This window comes from Micropterus salmoides, unplaced genomic scaffold (assembly GCF_014851395.1).
Source record: "Micropterus salmoides isolate LMB-PRFRI ecotype aquatic unplaced genomic scaffold, ASM1485139v1 Ms_hic_scaffold_14, whole genome shotgun sequence".
In the NCBI taxonomy this organism is placed as follows: Eukaryota; Metazoa; Chordata; class Actinopteri; order Centrarchiformes; family Centrarchidae; genus Micropterus; species Micropterus salmoides.
This window is the reverse complement of record NW_024040485.1, coordinates 3,661,721-3,682,395: the sequence shown is the minus strand read 5'-3', so window position 1 is coordinate 3,682,395 and position 20,675 is coordinate 3,661,721. Positions and strand designations below refer to the sequence as shown.

General features: G+C 41.0%; 1 pseudogene; it reads right to left on the bottom strand.

Moving 5' to 3' along the window:
• Positions 1 to 11,381: 11,381 nt before the first annotated feature.
• Positions 11,382 to 20,330, bottom strand: LOC119902950 (annotated as a pseudogene).
• Positions 20,331 to 20,675: the final 345 nt, after the last annotated feature.

Sequence of the window (20,675 nt, the reverse complement as noted above, 5' to 3'; positions counted from 1 at the left end):
AGGCTCGTTTGTTCGTATTCTAATACCGGATGTGGTCATTTCTGTGACAAGAGCGCCAAATTTGACAGGGTACCGGTGTTGTTGTAGCCCAGAATAAAATGTCTTTAGAACATTACTCAGCTATGATTTTAGACATGGCAAAACAAGGCCAGTCATCCACAGAAATCTCAGCGCAGATATCACAAGTAAGTGGGGGAGCAAGAGGATGTTCCGCAAGAAACGTGAGGAGATGTGTGTGTGTGTGTGTGTGTGTGTGTGAGAGACAGAGAAAGAGAGCGTATGAGAACGAACATGCAGTAACATGCACACACCAGTATGTCCCGCATTTCTATGTCTCCAAAAACAGAAAGAAAACATAAATTAACTCAGGTGTTCAGCATCACACATGTGTGTTTGACTGGCATCTTTTATGCCCGTTTATTACGAATAGTAAATAAATCACAATAAATATCCTCAGCCTTCCACTATTAATAAATACTCACAGTCAACATAATCATCACAACACTGATACATTACAACAAAACGCAACCTGCACTGTCTAATTTCATGATATACATATACATCAGCTGGTATGATTTTGGAACGTGAAAATAATGTTATTTTCTAGACTGGACCTACATATGGAAGAAGGATGATGAAGGGGTATCTCGCCATGAAAGGAGTACATGCTGCAGAGACGCGAATTGGATCAGCACTCAGAACTATGCATCAGGCTTACCATGAAGCAAGACGTCAGGTATCTTACGTCTCATCTCTAATATTTTACATAATCAAAAATGTGGAATTTATGTGCAACTATGAGCTAATGTGTGTATGGTTTTTAATTTTTTTGCTGTTTGTTTAGCTGCAGCTTGTACAAGATTAAAAACTTAAAGATATTTCTAGTAAGCCTATAATCAGAACAAACTGCCCTCATGTTCATTTTATTTTTTTTGACAGACACACAAATAGACATTAGGTTAACGTTATATTTGGAAAATCTGCAACTGATGCAGTGTATATGGGAGAAATGGGATTTTTTGTGTGTGACATAGTTACATTGTTTTTCTATCTCTCTTAGGGTGCCCGAAATCTCCACCCCATACCATATCAAGCTTGGGTCACAAGGTTCATATGGACCAAAATGAATAACTGGCTATGTTTGGGGTCACCCATGTTTTAGCCATTGATGGCTTCAGCAAAAAGGTTGTTGCTCATTTTACAATGCCTATAAAAAAACAACCTTGTCATATATGAAGATGTTTTCAGGTCATAGCCAATGTATTATTGTGGACACTATCAGAATCAGCTTTATTGCCAGGTATGTGTACACATACGAGGAAAGGAATAAAAGGACTGCATACTTGAGTTTGAAAAGTTTTGCACACTCAAAAAAAGACTTTTTCAGCCTGCAGCCTGCAGTACTTGCCTATGGTATGTGGGACCAGGTGCGAGTAGATCATGGCAAGGAGTTTTATTTGACGCATAATCAGGAGCGAAGGGATTATTTACAGACTTTATCCACAAGGTTACAGTTCAATAGTTTGTTTGGTTGCTTCAGCATAACACGTGTATGCCTGCTTTTATTATTATTACTATTATTATATTTGCTTCAGCAGCATACTGTTTTCTTGCATGAGACAAATTGTCATTACTATGTTTTTCGAATTTTTAGGGTAATTAAACATAAAATTAACCATGGCCGAGAACAGTTTAAAAAAAAAAAACCTGGTTACCGCTTAACAGTAAACAACTGCAGAAACAGCTGGACTTAATTCAACTTTTATATTCTAGTTATGTGATGAGCATTGTGATCTTTATGTTACAGTGTATTTGGGAAAATGGTCCTTAAGCAGAAAACCTCCTGGTAAAACTATAAATTTACTCCAAAATTGCATTCCCCTGCGCATCAGTCAATACCATGGGGTCATGACTTCCAATGGCATCTTGCACTTTTCCGATGATCCCCTGAAGGGTAGCCTCACATTCCAAAAAACGGACCATCACCAACCACGATCGATCTGGAACAATATCGTTGTTATCGTTATGACAATCACACAGCATTCAGAATCCTAGTCAAAGTTAATAGTCTTGTGTGTTTTGAACAATAGCTATAAAATGCGTTCAGCTTATTCTTATAGTATCTTTGGGTTGGCTCAGGACCAAACAATATACAAAGTTCCATGTAAATATTTTCATAATGTTTTGCATAAGCTTGCTAGCAAACAGACACTGCAAAAACACTGCCAAGAGAGTGGCAGAGGTTATGAAAGTCCGGGGAAAATGTTAAAATGTGCATAATAATGTAAATGAAATGTACATCAAGTAGTATGAACTATTACACTACAACTACAAAGGAGGCAAAGAATGGCAACTGGAGTTAATATCATCAAATGTGAAGTAGGTGTTTTGCAATTATATCTAATTATATATTATTTCCCATCCTGTAATTGGTACATTTAAAATTATAAATCATATCACCGTCATTTAAGAAGTTACCATTGAAATGTTTTAGAGGCAGTGGCTCTGGGGAGCACCCCTGTGCAGCTGGAATGTAAAACGTTGAGCTGTGGTATTTGAAGCTGATGAGATGTCCTCCTCCTCATCTTGAACCTCAGTGAGTTATTGGAGTAAGGTCCCATGTGCAGAAAACACCAGAGGCTCCAGGGAAAATGGCCACATTTGCGTCGTCAGTCATGTATAGACTATGAGTTGAGACCTGTCACGATATATATGGAGTATTTTACGTGGGATAATCCATGACGAGGCGGACTTCTGACTGTTCACTCAAGTTAACGTTAGACACCACCTCCACTAACTTTAATGGGGTTAACGTTAGGATAGCCTCACTAGTCTTTGTGTGATTTTTGTGTGTGGCGTGTTTGCCTTTTACGGCTGCAGCATAACTTAGGTGAACGCCCATGTTAAACAAGAAAGATGATCTTAATCTTGATGTATCTGATCTACTAGTTACCTAGCTGGCGTTAGTAGCTATAGCTCGTTGCTAGCTAACTTATATCTTAAAGTATTTTTTACCAGGAAAATGCGACTTACTTTTTCTGCAGTCATGTCTTCTTCCCTGAACTAAACTGCACATATAGGTAAGATGAACCATTGTTGTCTCATCCTGCAGGAGACGCCCTTCATTAACAGCATGGCAGTGGGCCTGACGGCATACAGCTCCTAGATCGCTACCTTTTATTTTACCCTCAGCAGCCTGACCAGTGTGGGCTTTGGCAATGTCAGTTCCAACACGATGCTGAGAAGATCATCTGCATCTGCACCATGCTTGTTGGCGGTATGTCAGGGTACACTGTCCCTCTGGCACAACAGGGCCTCTGTTCAGCACGCCAGTGCAGGAAATTCAGCAGGAAGTGAGTTGGATGGCCTTTAAGATTATGTTTTTTGCCGGCTTTACATACCAATAAACTAAAGTAATGTAACTGAGGAGGCAATTATATATGCAACAACCCAGAAGATAATTACTGTGTTTATTTTTATTCAGACTGCGTGTCAGAACAAAGCCCTATGATCAAGATAAAATTATATTTTTATTTTAAAGCAGAAATTTGTTTTCTCTCATTTCCAGTTCAAGTAAAATGCATAACAATGTTGCAATATTAAATATCAATACCGGTATGTGGATAAGCGTTCTTCTTTGCTACTCTGGTCTGTTCAGCTCAGACGCTGAGTGAGGTTTTCTCTCTCACCTCTCCCTAACCTCATCTGCTGCCCACATTCATACAGAATTTCTATGACCGTAGTCTGTAATCTGTCACTGTCGACCCTATGATGTCCAAATAAAAAAGGATGAGTTAATTATTGTTGGCTTTACCAAAGCCATTCAGAATGTGTAAAATGTGGGGAAGTGCTCAACATAAATACACCATTGTTGTTTTTGTTTACTTTTATAATGAATTAAATACATTGCATATACATTTTAAATTCATGGTTTGTTGTGTCCTTTATCCGTAGTTCATAAAGTTAGATTTGGCCCTGGTGTTCAGTAATGTGACTGCCATCATACAGCGTATGTACTCATGCCGTTCTCTCTACCACAAAAGCATAAAGGACCTGAAGGACTTCATCCGTTTCCACCATCTGAGCAACTGGAACATCGCATGCTGGAGTACTTCCTCCTTCGAATAGGGCCAGATTCCCCAAATATCATCCAGGTATCTATAATAATAAAGGGGTCTTTTGGGACAGGAGTTGAGTGCAGCTGTTTCCCATTCTGCCATGAAAATATTGGCATAAGCAGGTGCGAATTTCTTACCCATAGCTGTTCCCTTAATTTGGAGGAAGAATTGTCCGTTGAACTCGAAATCATTTTTGGTCAAATTTATTTCGAGGAGCTGCAACAACTCTCTGTCTGGTCTGTTGGCGTCTGGGTATTGTAGGAATATGTTTTTAAAGGCTTGAATGCCTTCTGAAATTACAATATTTGTATATAAACTATCAATGTCCATGGTAAATAAAAATGCATTAGGGGGTACGTGGATCTGCTTAATTCTTTCAACAAAATCATATGTGTCTTTGATGTAGCTGGCATGTCTAATCGAAAGAGGATTGAGATAGTGGTCTATGAACTCAGCTGTGTGATAGGTCTCACTGCTGCAGTCGGACACGATGGGTCTCCCAGGAGGGATTTCCCCGGGTCTGCTCCACCCAGCAGGGGGTTTGTGGATTTTAGGCAGCATGTAAAAGAGTCTAGGTCGGGGTTCGCTGTCTCCCATCAGGTACAGTTTTTGCTTATGGTTGATGAATTTTTTGTCATGTAGTGACTGTATAATCTTGTCAATTGCCGGGATTGTGTCCATGTAGATGGGTTTCTTTAATTTGGAGTAGTAAGTCGTGTCCAGTAGCTGTCTGTATCCCTCCCACAGGTATTGCTCTCTGTCCATAATAACTACTGCACTGCCCTTATCCGCTGGTTTGATGACAATATTTTGGTTGTGTCGTAATTGGTTTAATGCTTCAGATTCGAATTTGTTCAGGTTCTGTGGGACCCAGCCCAGTCTGAAGTGGTCCTGGAAGTGTTGTAAGTCCGTCTGAATGAGTGTTTCAATTTCGGGGGGTAATTTGCCCTTAGGGGGAACCCACTGCGATTTAGGGGTGAACAGTGGGCGGTCTGTGTCGGGTCTGTGTGCAAAGTAAGTCGCTAATTTGAGTCGTCTGTGGTACTGTTGAATGTCAAATCTGATTTGTTTTTTCAAGTCCGAGTTGCTGCTGATTGAGGGAATGAAATTTAGACCCGGACATGGGATAGGGGGGCACAAACAGACAGCACAGAGAAAGGACAAGACCTGCAAGAGAAGGGGGATGGAAGGTGGGGACAACAGGGAATAGCAGAGGGAAACACCAATTGCAGAAAGCAACGAAAAACAACAACAAACAAAAACAAACAATAAAAATAATAATAGTAAAAGACAACCAGCCGAACAGCAGCAATAAACAGCTGACATAGTAAGCCAACTAAGAGAACAATGAAAACAAGAAACAGTCCAGCACACTAAATAAGCAACACAGCACAGCCACGAGAGCTGGAATAATAACAATTAATTTAAATGAGTAACTGAAAGAAAAGCATCAGGAATAATTCTACCAGGGACAACCTAAATTTGTTTGTGTCTATGTGTGAGACTGTGTGTGTCTGTCTGCGTGTGGGTGAATGTGTCTGTATGTGTGTGTGTACGTGTGTGCGCATAAGCCTGTTAAAGAATGTAGTTGTTAGTGAGAGTGGGACGCCACGACTGTGCCACACCTACCCCAGCAACAGGCAGGCAGGAACCCCAGTAGCCAATAGGGGTGGGAGAAAGAGAAAAAAAAATAAATCGTAAAAGCAAAGACTCCCAGATGCACCGCGATGCAAACGCGGAAGACCCTGACCCAAATGCCAGTTGACAACACAATGCCGACGGAACGCAAGAAGCGTAACCCGCGGAAGAGCAGCGCCCGGGCCGACCGCTGCGCGCACACAACATAGACCAGTGCCCCCCCCAGCCAGCACCCCACCGCCGTGAAGCGAAAAACCAAAACGCCCAAATGCCACGCAATCATCCACACTAATGCACAAGTGACGAGCCCAACGCGCACACTGCGCGAGCACGGCAACACCCAATGCCCAGCAGCCCCCTGCGAATCCTGCGCGCGAGCTCGGGCAAACAGCGAAAGCCAGCGGAGAGAAACACCAGCAGCAAGTCCCAGCCCGGCAGCAAACACGCTTTTCAGCAAGTAGTAAAGACAGTGAGTGCTAATATATAGAATCTATTACAATGTGAACCGTAAACCATATCTTTTTTTTAATTGGACCTATAATACAAATATGGACAATATTTAAAACTCAAAGTAAACAGAAGGAGAGAACGCCTTTCCACATCAGTCCACGCTATCAGCACAATGACTAGGCTTCCCAGGTCTCTTAGGGTTTAGGGAATTTTGCTCAGATGTTTAATACAATTTAACATTAATAATCTGAAAGAAATTGAAGATCTACAGTGTATCTTTCAGTGTGAGTAACTTCAGTGTAAATAACATCTCTAATGTAAATCGCCAATTTACTCCCCTAAATCACAGAAAAAAACATGAATGTTAACCTGTCTGAGAAAACCTGCTGTGAGGCCGATGTGCACAGGTGTAGGGTTAGCCTCCTTTGCGTTGCTCCGACGTAGCAATAATGCCCCCTCATTATCGACATTATCGACTGCGTAGTCTATAATGACGCAGTGAGATGAGGACGCATTGGTGTTAATGTAGCTCCAACATCTCCAGAAAAGACTTTCTCTACTAGTAAAACCATCAGTTGATCGTGTCATGTCTGTTTCAGTATTCCGAATCTCCCAAAAAACAATCGTGTGTGTGTATAATATATATTTCGTGTGTATATAATATATATATTTTTACTACTGAAACTGTTGGTTGTACATTACAACAGTCTTGGTAAGAAAAAAATCGAATTAACATTGGATTTATCCCATCTGATAATTTATTTTTTATTGGATATTTTTTGTACTTTAAAAAAAAAATTATTATTTTTAGATTTCCTCCCTGGAAGCCATATAGGTGGTGGGCCAACGGCAGTTTTCGTGTATTTAGACGATCCCAGTCGAGGGAGGACCTAGTTCTTTTGCCAACAACTTCTACAGTTTTTAACAAATGAAACTAAATGTGTTGCCACTCGTGCTTCTGGCATATTTTTTGTTTATCAGTAACTTTATCCAACTTACTTTTTCAGGCAATTTGAGCAGGTTTCTATATTTGGTGTCCGATATACATGATGTATATGTACTTATCATCCAATGGAGTGCTTGGAAAACTGCCGGACTGCTGAAAATAAATAACGCGCCGAAGCAAGTTAACTGCAGGTTAAATACTTTGTTATAATAACTATGATTATTAAGTCAATGAGTAAACCTGCGCCAACGCATGTAGTTTACGGGCTTTTACTGGACATTTTACTGTCAACAAAGCTAAAATAAAAATAGATTGACGTCTTAAGCCTCACATGTGTAGCTTCATTGGACTTGCCTGTCGTCACATCTTGGATCTGGAAATTTTACAATCAAATGGTCCTTCAAACTGCAAAAACAGCTAGAGGATAAATTCACGCTGCTTTGTTATTCACCTTAAAATGTAAATTGTTTCCCCTTATAAATCTCATGTAATATATACATATATATATATATATATATTATATAAGTTTGTTTGTTATGCTGAAAGTCATCAGAGCAAATTCCCTGAATGTGTAAGATTTTCTCACACATACAGCTCTATTTGGCAGTAAAGCTGACGCTGATTAATAAAACCAACATGTCAGTACTTTAGACGTAGTCTTCACTGTCATCCATACCTTTTTATATTAGAATTTACATTTTCTGACATTGTCCCTTAAAAGTTTTTTTTTATCTTTTACATAACATATCTGAAATCACAAACTTCCGTTCCATTATATTGTTAGGAAACTTCACCTGTCTTAATATGATGAGCAACGTTACAAAATTATGCCAACCAGTAGATTGCTCCTGTACTCATCCAGGTTTGCTATTGTCACATCTATAAAATCTCTGGGCCCCATCTCTGGGGCCTAAGCACCTCCGTGACGCATTATCTAAAGATATAGTTTCCCTGGATGGCATCGCCCTGGCCTCCAGCACCACTGTGAGGAATCTTGGAGTTATCTTTGATCAGGACATGTCGTTTAAGTCTCACATTAAGCAAATTTCAAGGACCGCCTTTTTTCACCTACGTAATATTTCGAAAATCAGGAACATCCTGTCTAAAAATGATGCAGAAAAACTAGTCCATGCATTTGTTACTTCTAGGCTGGATTACTGCAATTCCTTATTATCATGCTGCTCGAAAAAGTCCATTAAGACTCTTCAGCTGATCCAGAATGCTGCAGCACGTGTTCTGACAGGAACCAGGAAAAGAGATCACATTTCTCCTGTTTTAGCTTCTTTGCATTGGCTTCCAGTAAAATCCAGAATAGAATTTAAAATCATTCTTCTTACCTACAAAGCTCTTAATGGTCAGGCACCATCTTATCTTAAAGAGCTCATAGTACCTTACTACCCCACCAGAGCACTGCGCTCCCAGAATGCAGGGTTACTTGTGGTTCCTAGAGTCTCCAAAAGTAGACTAGGAGCCAGAGCGTTCAGCTATCAAGCTCCTCTCCTGTGGAACCAGGTTCCAGTTTGGGTTCAGGAGGCAGACACCATCTCCACATTTAAGAGTAGGCTTAAGACTTTCCTCTTTGATAAAGCTTATAGTTAGGGCTGGCTCAGGTAGTCCTGAACCATCCCTTAGTTATGCTGCTATAGGCCTAGACTGCCGGGGGATTTCCCATGATGCACTGAGCTCCTCTCTCCTCTACTTTCTCTCCCTCTGTATGCAACCTCATCCCATTATTGCATGTTACTAACACAACTTCTCCCCTTTCTGGTAGTCTTGTGCTTTCTCGTCTCTCTCCTCTCTCCTATCACTTCCTGCAGGTGTTTCTGGCTCTGGAGCTGTGGAGTCTGGATCTGTGGTTGCGGGTCACCTGCTGCCCCCGTGTTCCTGCTCGACACCCTCTACTGCAACGACTATTGTTGCTAGTCTTATTGTTATTATTGTTATTATAATCATTAACATTACGATGGTTACCATTAACACTATTATAAATATCTGTACCATTTTTCATTTAGTCTATAGCAACATTACCTTCACTGTCTGTACCTCTGTGTGTATATTGTGTAGGCTGCCTCTCTCTCTCTCTCTCTCTCTCTCCTTCACCCCAACCGGTCGAGGCAGATGGCCGCCCACCCTGAGCCATGGTTCTGCTCGAGGTTTCTGCCTCTTAAAAGGAAGTTTTTCCTTGCCTCTGTCGCCTAGTGCTGCTCTTGGTGGGAACTGTTGGGCTTCTGTAAATAACATCACAGAGTACGGTCTAGACCTGCTCTTTTATGAAAAGCGCTGTGAGATAACTGTTGTTTTGATTTGGCGCTATATAAATAAAATTGAATTGAATTGAATTGAATTGAATATAAAAGAAATAGGGAGCTATTGTACAGAAAACTGGACCCATCATTCCTTTTACAGACAGGATGGGAAAGTGTTTTCATTCAAGAGGCAGTGTGAAGATACAATAAAACCCAAAAACCTCCTGCTATATCAGCTCGCACTGGCTATCCCAGGGACAGCTAGAGCCATTTCACTAACACCACAAAGACAAAATGAGCCCAGGAAAGAAGGTAGTTTAATTCAAAAAGAAATGTAAAAGAAGGTTGATATCAAACATGCAATGCATATGAGATATGGATCTTGAACTTAAAAGCTGTTGAGGAAACAAAGAATGGAAATTAGGAGCAAGGTACAATATTTCACACATTAAATTTTGAGAATCAGATTCTTGTGTGTAAACAAACTGTCACGACACAAGAGTTCTATTTCATTCTCCTCAGATTAGCAATATAAAACCCCAGCTGTACTCTTGCACCGTTGTGCAGTGAAAGAGAATTTAAAGCATTTATTGATTGAGTATCTTAAAAATTTATTTGCACCAAAACCAGTACCCTAAAGTGATACTGATACCAATAGAGTACTTCATTCAATACCTTGCATAAAATTGATCTATTTCTTTTTTCAAATAACTCCTTTGTAACATATTGGGAAATTGTATCAAAAATGTAGTGGAGTAAAAGTACAGTAGATTTGCCTCTGAGATGTGGTGGAGTAGAAGTAAAGTTGCATAAAATGGAAATAATCAAGTGAAGTACCTTGAATTTGTACTTAAGAACAGTACTTGTACAAATGTACTTAGTTACTTTGCATTCCCTCTCCTCTGTGTCCATAACTTATATTTCCTTGTTCCATCCCCTTCAGATCTACAGTTTAAAGACAGGTGTAACCAACCTGTGGTGAAGTGCAGGAGCTGACAGACCCCATTCACTGCAGAAACATGAACAACCTGTCAAACACAAATGAACCTCGATGAATGCAAAGAAATAGGTCGGTAACTCCTGTCCAGGTTTTCAGAGGCTTTCACACAAATATCTGAGTATCTGTGTTTGTTGCTGAGCTTATATCCGAGTTAGTCAGTGAGTATTGATTTCTGACTAACAAGAGAAGCGTCATTGCAACTAAGCAGTCATTCATACAATCTTTTGTAAATAAATGAAAGCAGTAAATATTTCATGGGGCCCACTTTCCAGCTGAATACACTCATTTCTGTTTAACTTGTCGTGTTTATAGCATTGTAGATCCTTGAGAAAGTGTTTTTGTGGAGAGAGAAATTAAACCTACAGTATTTCACAGCGTAATCTTTAATGGTGAGGAAAACATAGGAAACATTCAACTCTCCCGAAGGATCTTTAGGACAAAATACAACTAGAGATGTTCAGTGGGATTCTAAATAAAAAATGCAGAACAATAAAATACTTTACATCTATTCTATTCCTTGTATGCACGGTGAAGCATGTGTCATTTGTCCTTCAGTAAATTAAAACATATCTGTGTACACAATCAACAGGTTTCCATGGAGGCACTCCAGACTGGTGTGTCCTATGGCAGATGGGTCACAGAGTGGAAGGTGGGGCTCGAGAGCATCTGATCACGATCATCCTGAATCCAGGGAGGATCCAAGAGGATGGTCTGGCAACATGGATGGAGAGGCAGACGCAGGGTGGAGGAAGAGCTGTGCGTCCTCCATTTCTAAGATGGAGCTGTACGAACTGGAAGACGAGTCCAGCCGGCTGTGTGTGGATGTGCTTCTAGGGGAACAGGACAAAAGGCAAGAGGATTCATCACCATCAGGCCTTAGGTGGGTCTCTGTTTGGGTTTCAGCAGCTCCACTGTGGCTCCAGTGGCCAGCAGGTGGGACAATTTGGTGGATGTGGCCATCACGGCTCCCAGGAGCCACCGGCATTTCGACGCCATACGGGTATGAGGCATCCATCAGGTGGTGCAGGCCCGTGGTGAGCTCAGATACTTCCTGGTTTAGTGTTGTCATCTGGGTAGAGAGCGTACACAGTTTAGTCGTACTATTAGGAGAAAATGTGGTCAATTACAGTACAGCTTGCTCTATTCTGCCCAATTTAAATCCCCGCACAGAGATTAGACAAATGAATCAGCTTCTGTCTTTAAAGTTTAATCTGAGACTCATGTCCACATATCATTTTCTGATGACTTCCCAAAAGAGAACCAAAGCATGTTAAAATCTCCTCTGCAGTGGCAGCTGGTGGCAGTTTGGCTTACCTTGGGTGCTGCCCCCTGTACTGGCTCTAGGCTCGGTGTGCTCTGCGTACAAATGGAACATGTCTCCATGCACTTCGACGTCTACAACCCTGTGTGAGGTGTGAAGAGGAAGGAAGCTGGGGTTAATATAAAACCAAATAAGATGTTTATCAGGTTGAAACTGGGTATCCAGAAAGAAAGATATGAAGTAGAAGGGGGTTGTTTGAGGGGGGGGACCACAGCGTTTAAGAGGAAGGAAAGACACTACCATGCTACTCATAACACTTAGAATGTTGCAGATTATATGATGGTAATTACTAATAAAATAAAAGTAATTGTTGCAAAAAGTAATGAGATGCACAGAGAATAAATATAAAAAAACTTTACACTGTAATGCAATCCAACACAACCATTTAAAAAAAGTCTATTTCTTCTGTTTGCTGTTGAGACTGAGCCAATGTACTGTATCATAAACTACAGAGGGTGTAACTGAGGGGGGAGAATTATTAGAAACACTGGTTAATATACTGAAATGTAATATAGCACCACCACAAAGTACAGACTGAATCAAACAGTGCTGTCAACACCAAATAGATGTTCTCTTTAAGAAGACCTGAATTTTGCTGAGCCCCGGACTCTCCCTCACCTGAGGCTGAGGCTTGTGTGGCTGTAGGAGATAAGTTCTGCCCGCGGAGGCCACGGCTGAGGTTTGGTAAACAGCAGCCTCGCAGGGCGCTGAACTGCTGCAACTCAATCCCCAGGAGGTTCCCCTGGGAGATACGGCGAACGGGGCTGCTGAAGCTGTGTAGCTGGAGAGGGCGACGAGAGCGGGTTGCTGGAGTGAGGTGGACGGAGTTATCAGAGTCCCCTTGTGTTTCCAAAATAGAGGGGCGCCTGGGTTCCTGGAAACAGCAAATATAATGTGCAGCATTAGGGCCTTTTCACACAGGAATTCATTTTCAATGGGGGGTGCGGACATGCTCGTCTCACGAACACGCCAGCTACCTTGAACTTTAATGTCTTGTACTTGTCTTGAACTTTTATGTACACGACGCGCAGCACAAATTAATGAAGGAGAGACTGACCCTCGGCATTTGAGAGTTTCCAGAAATCGACACATGGCCACGGCAACGGCGTTTGACAAAACCTCGAAAGCTTTGCACAGCATTAAGCAATTAGCTTTAAATAAATGGTGAAGGATTTCATATTCAATTCAAAATGGCTGACTTCCTGTTGGGTTTGGGTGTGACTGGTTACTACACATGTAGGAAAACACTGGATGAAGGTTTGTGGGTTGGTCGGCTCAGGTTGAAGCATACTGAATGAAAGTGTTGCGAGTTAGGAATCAGGGGAAAGAGTTTTCTGTCACAGGTTTACTGTTGGGAGAAATGGAATCCTACAGTAAGTCAACACCAGTTTTCTGTGTGTGAGAGTATATTTAGTACCTGGTCCTGGCTGCCCTCACACAGGTTGTAGGTGAGGTTGTTGCGGATGCCTGAGACGAAAACACTGGCATACTCGGGGCAGAGTCCCAGCACCTCTTTCAGGTGACGCAGATTGATATACTGAAGGTGAGTGTGTGTCAGCACTTTCACATCAGCATTGGTCTTGATCACCTGGTCTGGTCCAGGCAGGTCAGCCCCAAACAGGTTCCCTTCTCCTAAAATCAAAACAATAACACAATTTCTTTCTCCATGGTGTACCACATAAACACCTTAAACATGAGGTTTAAAAGGTTAAAAGTCACTTGACCACAAGACAAACCTAATGTTGCCAGCACTGTGGTGTCGTTCAGCACCTCCAGAGACCCGGAGCAGACATAGTAGTTGGCATGCAGCACGTCGCCCTGACGGATGAGGTACTCCCCGGGGATGCAGAAGGAGGATTTTATATGGAGGGAGAGTGAGCGCTGGCAGCCACGACTGGCCCCCGCAAAGACCGGCAGCTGGAGGATGTCCCTATTCCGATGCATGGCGATGTCGGCCCGCAGCTCATCAGGGAAGTCGTGCAGGAGCTGGGGATGTGTGACAGATGTAATGAGCTGTGACATTGATTGATAATTAAGGAATGGACTCCAGTTACCCTTTTTAAATTTCAATAGGATGTCAACTGGCCACGTGCTGTGAAAGATCATTGACAGTTACAGCAGCATATATTGATCATGGACTGTACAACGGCTGTCAGTGCTCAAATGTAATCATCATGTGTCATCTAAACATTGCCCTGAAGTTTCTTTAGGGCAGACAGCACAATGTACAAAAGCATGACATGTCAACAACAATGAAAGGGATTCCTACCTCATTGACATCTATGCCACTGTTGACAGACCATGTGTTCTGGAAGTACTCCAGCATGCGATTTTCGAGCTGCTCAGGCAGATGGTGGAGACGGATGAAGTCCTTCAGGTCCTCCATGCTTGTGTCGTAGAGAGAACGGCGTGAGTACATACGCTGGATGACGGTGGTCACGTTACCGAACACCAGGGTGTTCATCAGCGCTGTGTGAGAGAAGGAAACAGCATAAAAGACAATAAATGTTGCTATAAAGGCTGAATATTTATATTTCTAGATAAAGTTTTATTCTGAATGCTGTTTATTTTAGGCCACTGGTCCCAAACGTTTTCAGCTCAAGACCCAAAAGAGAAATCTGGTGTCTCCCTGGGACCAAAATTTACAAAAATACTGCTGTATGAATTGCTGTAACAGCTACGTTTATAAACAACGGATAAAGGAAAAACCATGAATTAAAAATGCATATAAAATGTATTTATTTCATCATAAAAGTAAAGAAAAACAACAGTTTTCCTTTCTGTGTCTCACCCCTTTCTCAACTCCCATCATCCCTCAGCACCGACATGTCTTTTTAAATGATGCCGACCTGAAAGTAAGTGGCCGGTTGAAGTTTTCAGCCAGCTGGTCTATACTCTGGGCTCGGTTTTCCAAAGTGTTGTTCTGAGGTCATGCCGAGCATTTAGTTTGTTCCTGTATTTGTTTGTCAAGGGATGCTGAAGTCAAAATGCCAGATTCACATAAGTATGTGTTGCCTAATTGAATCAACACATCTTGAAGGGCAGGGAAAAATGTCTGAACTTTCCCCAATACTGCAAATGTTTCGTTTGGAACATTTGCCTGTGCAATTTATTTGTTTTAAAACTTTCATTACTGAGCACTTCCCCACATTTTACACACTGAAGCATCTCCTCTCCCTTCTGAATGGCTTTGGTAAAGCCAACTTTAATAAACTCGTCCTTGTACTTTTGTTTGGACATCATAGGATCGACAGTGACAGATTACAGACTACGCACATAGAGATTCTGTATATTGATCACTACCCAATTATCTAGACATGTTACTGTTTACTTACTTAATGATCCACACAGGGGCAACAGTAATTTACATCTTTGTTCTGACATGAATAAAAATGAACACAGTAATTATCCTCTGTGTTGTTGCACTAATAATTGCCTCCTCAGCTAAAATACTTTAGTTTATTGGTACGTAAAGCCGGCAACAAACTGAATCTTAAAGACCATCCAACCCACTTCCTGCTGAATTTCCTGCACTGGCGTGCTGAACAGAGGCCCTGTTACGCCAGAGGGACAGTGTACCCTGGTGTCAGACATACCGCCAACAAGCATGGTGCAGATGCAGAAGATCTTCTCAGCAGGGGTGTTGGCACTGATATTGCCAAAGCCCAAACTGGTCAGGCTGCTGAGGGAAAAATGAAGGGCAGCGACGTAGGAGCTGTACATCGACGGGCCCCCCGCCGTGCTGTTGAAGAAGGGCATATCCCGCTGTTTGCTCAGTTGAAAGAGCCACCCTTGAAGGAGGAGGTAAAGGATGAGACAATAATGGTTCTGTTTGTTTGTGTGTGTCAGAAAGAGATTTTCAGCTGTGTCAGGAGTGTTAATTATTATGAAGTTATGATCTAACCTCCCTATAGACACATATAATATACTGACACAAAAGTATACAATCACACACACAAACACACACGTTGCATAGGCGACTGGACCAGAAATGGGCTGCACCAGCTGTGTGTAAGTTCTCTCCTAAGTTAGGACATGAAGTTGACACTAGATGCTTAGTAACTGCTACTTAGTTTGTAACTTGGAGCAGAAAAATGGCTGTTTACCATTAGTGAGTTTAATTCTGTGACATTTTATGGTTTACTCCTACGTTGGGGACTGTGTAACTATTTAGTTGCTACATAGAATTATGTTGTAACTTATCTCTGTGGTGCAACCACTTTTCTTCTAGTAATGCATAAATCACAACTTCATATTAATTTATGTTCTAACTAGGTTAAGTTTGAACTTACATACAGCTGCTGCGACAGGCTGCAGATGTTTCATTTTGGGTTTTATTGTACTCCATGTTTTAACACACAAACAAGACATTTTGTGTTGTTTTCTTGCAGCCATCTTATACATATATATATATATTTAAGACACTCCTCATTCAAGTGCCAGAGTATGGTGTTTGCCACCATCTCATGAGGGGGGACACAATAAATGTCTCCTCGCTGTATTGGTTGAATCTAGTCTGTGGTGTTATTTGTTGGATTTTTCACGTATGGTAACTGAATCAAGTCTGCATAGTACTATTGTACTGACTGTAGCGTTCCAGTTTCTGAAACAGGCGAAGGAAATGCAGCAGGCGTATAGTCTTGAGCAGGTGGACGAAGGAGCTCTGAAGAGGAGAGGCAAGCATGGGGGGCATAGTGAGAAAAGGAGAAAGAAAGCAAATCCCTCTGCCCTGTTTTGAAACACACTTTGACTGTATATACTTCACAGCAGCCACTTGTTTTGTTCAAACAAATCACAATTTTGGGAGTACTTGTCACACAGACAGGCAGCAGCAGCTCTGTGTAATACAAGGTACGTACTCTCACCCGCTATACATTTCTGGAGTCTGGAAGTTGCTATGTATTATAAGTCATCAGCTGTTGCAGAGGGCAGTGACAACATATTATCATCTAGTTGTACTCACCACTGGGATGTGCGCAGCATACAGCAGGTCAATGGGCAGGGCTGCAACCAGGTCCACAAAGAACCAGGTGGTGACGTAGTGAATGCAAATGGAGCGCGGGTCATACACCACCTTCCCTGACTTGTCCACATAGGTGGTGCTGAAGTTCAACACAATGTCTGGAAATACAGATGTTAAAGGTAAGTTTCCCCCCCCCCCGGGATTAAAAGACAAATACAATGAAACAGATTGTAAACAGTGAGGATAAATGACAAGTGTCCCAAGCTCAGATTCAATCCTACTGGGTCACTTGTATGTGATGATGTTTGTCATTCACACTGAAAATATAAAAGAATAACATGGAATAGCAACAGGGTAGTGTACCAGCTTTAGTCATGTTAATGTCAGCTTAAAATAATTACAACATAAATGACAAGAAATGACTTGATGCCTGGGTTGCTATGATTGTCCTGTTACTATAGCTGGCAAGGAATGGCAAGAAAATCAATAGATATAGGATGAAAATCTCATGTCACCACATACAAACCTTTTTGAAATCACCACAATATTATTATAATTCAGATCAGTAATTAGTTGTGCTACAGCACAAGAACTTTAGGTAAAATCAGGAGGCCATGTCTTTCACAGTAACACCTTTCAACACTCACCTGCAATAAAGAGCAATTCCACTACAACGTCTGCGATGACAGTCAAGGGTGCATCTATAGCGGTGTGATCGGCGGCCGTGAAACTGACGTTGTAGGGCACGGTGACAGCCAGGTAGAAAGTGCCAAAAATAATTAGCCAGTCCTACAGGGCTTTCGGCACACTGTAGTGGAGCAGAATGAAGCGCGACTTCGGCGCTGCTGCCACCTCCAGTCTCAGAGGCTTTTCAATAAAGCTCTGTAAGTGAACAGGTAGAGTAAGTGTAAGTGCAACAATATCTTGGAAAAAAACACAAAGACATATCTTTTTTACACACACACACACACACACACACACACACACAAACATTCTCTTTCATATCAAGCTTACACTAATGAATCTACATAAACACACAAAGCACATTAGAGAAGCTGCATGAATGAATAACCTGATAACCAGATAGGGTGCTGTGAAAATAAATCATGGCAGTGCCAAGATTTTGCAGAGAGACAAAATCTCTTGTGTTCTGACAGCAGATGATTCAGTAGAGTGGGCAACTGACAGCTTCCTATAAAGAGAGGCAGATATTTTAAATGCCCATGGATTAACAATGCAAAATGACAGAGATAGGACTGTGGTCAGTGAGGGGAAACTTATTACCAACAATGACGCCTGATAATTTCATACATGACTTGACCTTGGCTTGACTTCATCCCTTCAAATCTTTAAAAACCTGCTTTTTTGAGAAAATCCAATTGCAGAATTGAATTGCTATATTACTGATGAGGTGGGGTCCATTTGGCACATATTGAGACTGTAGCTCTCCAACTGGGGCAGAGCACTTGGCACATAATAGCCTTAAGCATGTTTAGGAGACAGGAGGAGAAGCTATTACATTTGAAAAGTTGTGAGAGGGAAACATTAATGAGCACTAATCCATCCAAAAACAATGTAGCTACTTCATAAACAGGTGTTGGCATGCAACAAGGTGGCTGGTTAATGAAGTCTTAACCTAAGAAGGGCTCTGAAGATGCCTGGTTGACTTGGAGGGAATAGACTGAATATGTGATGACAATGGACAACCTTTTCTTGTACTTCAAAAAGAAGAGAAATGACACAACAGTGACACATCTTACTAAAATTATTATAATAGAAATTATAAAGTAAAACTGTCAGGATATGATATGATATGATATTATATTATGTTTCAGAGAAAAAGGGTTTAAATTGTCCCAGTGAAACAACTTTCCACACTATATTGATCATGGCTGCTTGAAACTGGACAATTTCTGGTCCCCTGATCAGTGTTTCATCACCCATCTGTCAGTGGGTTTTCATTGCTTTCATGAAGTTTGTAACCACAGTGGAAAATCCAGAAGAAAGACCTTGCTGACTGCCATCAACAGCTTCGGCCACTTTAACGATAGTTCAAGCTACGTCAGCCAAAGCTTTTTACTTAATTTGCCACATCACAAACAACGCAGAGGTCAGGACTCGCAGCTCATCCAAGTGATTAGAAAACACAGCTACAACTGCTCTTCACAATTCACTCACTTATTATTGCTTCCAACCACATCTCCCAGCATGCTTTAGGCTTTAGCAATGATAAAAGCTTCTTTGAATGTGAGTTTAACTTAGCGTTGTTGTTGAGCTAGGTTCATGTTTACAACCTAGAGAGAAATGGCCTGAAGTGCAGGTGCTGTTGCCATGGTTACCTACAGTTGAATAAAAAATGATCAAACAGTTTCTGAATTATATATTTCAGATTTTCTGAACATGTAAATCATAATCTGCTGTTCTGTGTAACTTTGGAATCTGACTCACTATCTGTTAAGTTAAAAGCGTCTCCAGACAGCACCAGGTTTTCTTTCTCAGCCCTTTGACCTTATTAAAGGTTCAGTGTGTAATATTTCTGAGGATCTAGTGACACAAATGCAATAAGATCCATTGCTAGAGAGAATTAACATGTTTCCATTGTCAGTGTTTGTATAAACTTCATTCAATATGTGGTTTAGAATGGACTGTGGTGCAGAAACAGTGACGGTGTTTCACACTCTTGGCTAATATTTTCCATGTTATCTGTCAGTGGCCAAGTCACAATAACATGTGATTTTACTGAATAATTAAGTCATTTCTTAATAAATCAAGGCACAAAGTACAGGGCTGTTTATTTTTCATTATAAAGCACAAGGCTGCACATCGAAATAAATTCTGTAGTTCCTTCATGCTACACTCACAACATATAATTAAGTGTATATTAAAATATTTTCATATAGAGTCTATGATTAAAATGTGGTAACATATAAAATAAAATATATACAGTTATTTATATAGCCTACAATTATACATACCAAGAACATTCCGCAGGGCATTTTTGAATTTGCATCTGGGGTGAATGTAAACAACCAGATGATAGCATGGTTTTATCTTCTAATCTACCTAAAGAAACCACATATCTTGACTGATTACTCTTTGTTGTGTCAGAAGACGACACCTTTTTTCCTGTGTCAGCCACCGTAGCTTTCCTAAACTCCTTGAAAGGGGAGGAGGGGGAGCAGTAGACAAGACAGTTGGGTGCAATTCGCAATCTCACCACTAGATGTCACTAAATCTTACACACTGAACCTTTAAAGTGAAATGCTATGTCAGTGTGCCTTGGTAACAGCAGCTGATACAGCATCAAAACTGCATCAACAGACAAAAGAACAACTCAGTGTTTTTCCAAAGTATGCAACCTCAGTGTCTGAAAATAATAAACACAAAGTGCTGTGGAAATGTGCAAATTCTGAAATTATTAACAAATTTCCATTTGTAGTAACAACTTTATGAATGCTAATGACATGGCAGGTTTCCCAGTTTGCTCAGCTCTGAGTCAATTAGGCTAACTAACTTAGCTAACACTAACTTATTTCATGTCAGGATAACTCTGAAAGTGCAGTATTATATAGTTTTACTTACCCGAAACCAAACTGTCCATTGGTCAGCCACTTGTTCTTTTTTTTCATTTTTCTTTTCTTGAGAGTGAGTTCAGTTTAGTGTTAAAGTGTTGAGCTATATTCAGTTTTACAACCAGAGAGAAATGGTCTGAAGTGCAGGTGCAGCTGCTGTTGCTATGGTTACCTACAGTTAAATCTAAATGTTGTCAAACAAACGGATTTTAGTGATTTATTAAAATATAAAAATTATATATTATATTACCCAAATTGCTGGATCTCTTTAACTGAAGCACACACATTTAGACTATTCGATGATCTCCTATAATATAATAATAATAAGAGGAGGTGGTTTCCCGGGTGTCGGACTGTGAAGATGAAATCATGTTATCATCTGGTAGCTGCTGTTTACATTCACCCCAGATGCAAATTCAAA